Source organism: Myotis davidii, unplaced genomic scaffold (genome assembly GCF_000327345.1).
Source record: "Myotis davidii unplaced genomic scaffold, ASM32734v1 scaffold193, whole genome shotgun sequence".
NCBI classification, from domain to species: Eukaryota; Metazoa; Chordata; class Mammalia; order Chiroptera; family Vespertilionidae; genus Myotis; species Myotis davidii.
In genome coordinates, this window is record NW_006284616.1 from 257,036 (window position 1) to 261,462 (window position 4,427).

The following is a 4,427-nucleotide window of genomic DNA, read 5'->3' on the forward strand; positions in this document are numbered from 1 at the left end:
TGGGGAATGTTGGCTTCCTCTGTCACAGGAGCAAATAAGCTTCATGTTTGCTTCAGCTGCCTGGCTGCCGGCCGCCATCTTGGTTGGCAGTTAATTTGCATATCTCGCTGATTAGCCAATGGGAAGTGTAGTGAAGTTACGGTTAATTACCATGTTTCTCTATTGTTAGATAGGATAGGATGCATATATACAAGTCCTTTGGTTGATCTCTTACTGTCAGGGCTGACCAGCAGACTCTGAGTGATGGATGAACAGATTATTTCGACATACATTTCTGTGAAAGAGGCTAAGGGGCTAGTTTACTTTAGGAGTAAATAGTCCTGGTTGTCTGTCTTGTTAGTTTTTTATTGTGACAACAGTTTGAACTAAAATTAACCTCTAGATACAATCAGCAGGGTAAGTATTTTTGAGAAAGCACATGCTTCTACAAGGTCGGATCTTTAAAGACTAAACATAGAGATTCTAGCAAAAACCCAGGGGATTGGACTTGTTTAGAAAAGTCAAGGTAGGAGCTGCCACTTTTGGCAAGGTCCCCTCAGGGGCTCCAAACCTTTCAGAGAATCCTCCTTACAGACATTCCAACCAAGTCCTGTGCTTCCCAACTTCTCCCCCCTTTTGGATTTGCTGGCTGTAGAAGATAGAGGGAAGTGGCGAACTTTCTGTTTTGGAAGGTTGGGGTCTGCGAAGCTTGTTCATTGCTTGAGTTTTGATTTGTAGACTATAAGATAAACAAAGAGAATTATAATGACAGTAATGGTTAGTCCGATTAGGTATCGATTGATTTTAGGAAACTATGTGGTGGAGTTTATTTATTTTAAATGTGCTTTTATTGTATTCTAAATAGTAGCTTGTTTTTTATGTTTATTAATAGTAAATAAGAACTTCTAAATTTGTTTTTGTAACATGTTTTTTTTTTTTTTTTTTTTTTTTTTTTTTAGTAAGGTTATTATGAAAGACTTTTCATAGATGTTTTTAACATTAATTTAATGATAGTGACTATTGTTTCATTTTAAAGGGTGACATACACTGAGTGGCCAGATTATTATGACCTGACGTTTGTTGGCAAATTAGCTATAATTTCATGCTGAAGTTGCTAGAGGGCCAGACCATTATAAAACATCTAAATGGCACAACATACCTAAGTATCATTGCTGATCAAGTTCATCCTATCATGATGATGGAGTATCCCAATGGAGTTGGCTTCTTCCAACAAGACAATCCACCATGCCACGGTGCTTTTATTGTGCAGGAGTGGTTTCAAGAACATGAGGGAGACTTTACCTTCTTAGGCGGCCTCCACAATCACCAGATCTCAATCCAATTGAACATTTGTGGGATGAAGTTAAAAGACCCATCAGGCAGCTGGTTCCACAACCATCAAATCTCACAGAACTGGACAGTGCTATTCATCAGGCATGGTGTCAGATTCCTCGCATCACCTTTCAACAACTTGTGGAGTCAATGCCAAGAAGAATCGCCACAGTATTGAAGGGAAAAGGTGGCCCAACGAAGTACTGATGGGGTGTTCATAATAATCTGGCCATTCAGTGTATATGTGCTTATGTTTTCAATTGTAATTAAGTACTTGTCTATATGCAATGGCGTTTTGCCTTTTTTTAGATATTTAATGGCTGCCTCTATTGCCTTTAGTGTAGCTAATATTTTTTGATTTATGTATTGTTGTATCATGAATTTTTTAGTTATAGGCCATATTGTCTATAAATGTGGCCATCTGTACAGAATTAGAAAGGGCTGCCACAGCGACATTGGCAGTAGTAAGAATAACAACAGTTGAAATAATGGCTGCAATGAGTATTCCCAAAAGTTTTTTGGGCCATAATTAGTTTAATGTCCTTTCTAAGACTTTGATAGCTGATGAGTCTTGCCATTTTCTGGTGAGATTAACAGGTATTAAGATATTTGTTTGTTTTTTAAGTATCATAATAGTGCTGATGTTCAATGAAGTAATATTCTGGGTGGTAATATAGGATGTAAAATAAGTTTCTTCTTCAATCTGTATTAGAAAAGATGAACTATGGTTTATTAGTAGATTGGGGCCCATAACAAAGACATAGGGGTAAGTGGTGTAAATTAGGCAATTGTCAGTAAGATTATTAGTAAAAATTTACATTATACTGGCCAGAGGAGTTCTGGTAGTCATTGTGTCATGTCATGATAGGGTTTAATCCAACAAGTCAGAATTCATAGCAGCCCTGTCGGGGTAGAAACATCCTAATATATAAAAACTCAGGGTCTGTAACATCCAAAACGACTTAAGGCTTAACCAACCGGAAGTCAGTGCTGGGTTACTGTGGTGTGCCAGCACTGACTGCCGCAGCTGCAGGTGCCCCGACCCAGCACTGACTGCTCAGGGGACTGCGGATCAGGCCCAAACAGAGGCCTGGAGAGAGAAGCAGGGTCTGATCCTTAGCCTTTGTGGCAGTTGTTGATCAGCATTTGCCTCTCTCTTTCGCTCGGGGCTGGCCAGCAGCTGTGCCTCTCTTTCTCTAAGGCCTCTGTTGGGGCTGCTGATCAGCCCTGCCTCTATGATCAGGCCCGTTGATAGGCCCAGAAATGCTGACTGGCATAGAAACCAACCAATTAGAACCAAATCTGGGTGAAGTGTGAGGAGCCAATGACTGCCAAGGAGGTGGAGCTTTTGACACTGAATGGCATAGAAACCGACCAATCAAAACCAAATCTGGGTGTAGTGTGAGGAGCCAGTGGCTGCCTAGGAGGTGGAGCTTTTGATGCTGACTGGCATAGAAACCGACCAATCAGAACCTAATCTGGGTGAACTGCGAAGGCAGAATCTAAAGTGGGGGCTGAGAAGAGGTTTTAAGGGCAATAGCTGTTTGGTGTAAGGTATAAGAAAGTGGCTCAATTTTTTAATGACTGGTTTGGCAGCATAGTGCATATGGCTGGCTATCAGTCCAGATATAGGGATTATGTATTTTTGTCTATGAAGAGCATCTCCTTCTGATGAAAAAGGCTTCCCCCCAACCCCCCATTTAAGCAATCCTATCTTATATAATCTATCTATACTACTAAAAAAGTAATATGCTAATTCGACCTGGTCGACCAGCCATCTTCCAGATGTTGACTTTCTTCTGGACAAAGCCATGATGGTGGGGGCCGAGGCAGAGGCCGTTAGGGGCAATCAGGCTGGCAGGGGAGGGCAGTTGGGGGCAAAATCAGGTCAGCAGGGGCGGGCAGTTAGGGGTGAGCAGTTAGGAGCCAGTGGTCCTGGATTGTGAGAGGGATGTTGGACTACCAGTTTAGGCCCAATCCCACAGGCCTAAATCGGCAGTCAGACATACCCCAAAGGGTCCCCGATTGGAGAGGGTGCTGGCTGGGCTGAGGGAACACCCGTCCCTCATGCACAAATTTTGTGCACTGGGCCACTAGTATATATATATATATATATTTTTCCCCATGTTAATAATTTATTGGGTTCTTTTTAGTTATTAGTGTCCATATTTTGTCATAAGACCTGTGGTTTTTGAGTTGGTATTAAAGAAGCAAAGTGGAAAGTGATTATTCAAATTCAAAAAATTAAGGGTAAAGAGTGCTTTGGATAGTATCATAGCTGGGTCCTTTAGTTCCATATTTTTATTTTATTTGTTTTATTGATATGTTTTTAAATGTTTAATGGGTATGTTTTATAATGGTCTGTTTTTGTGGATTGTAAGGGATTTTGGGGGAATGTTGTATGGGTTAAGTTTTATCAAAGGTGGCAAAGATATGGCTGTTATAAGCAGACCTATTGTTAGTTTTTATTTGGTTAATATAGGTATAATTGGAAATTGGTTTTATGGAATTTATGTAAAGAAATTTATTGTTCTTTATAAAGAATTGTTAAATTTTGGAGGGACAGGTAGGGAGAGAAATATATAATTTATTAAATTCTTTTAAAAATGTTTTTTTATATTTGAAAAAAAATGTTTAAGAATTAGTAATATTTTGAATAAAAGTTATAAAAATTCTCCCATTTGACCCTGTGATCCCACTTCTGGGAATATATCCCAAGAAAACAGAAACACCAATCAGAAAGGATATATGCACCCCTATGTTCATAGCAGCACAATTCATCATAGCGAAGATCTGGAAACAGCCTAAGTGTCCATCAGTAGATGAATGGATTAGAAAACTGTGGTACATCTACATGGTGGAATACTATGCTGCTCTAAAAAGGAAGGAACTCTTACCATTTGCAACGGCATGGATGGAACTGGAGAGCATTATGCTAAGTGAAATCAGCCAGTCAATGAAGGAAAAATACCACATGATCTCACTCATTCACAGATAATTGAGACCTTTATAAACTTTTGAACAATAATAGATACAGAGGCAGAGCTGCCTCAAACAGATTGTCAAACTGCAGCGGGAAGGACTGGGAGGTTGTGGGAGTTGGTGCCCCTGGGTAG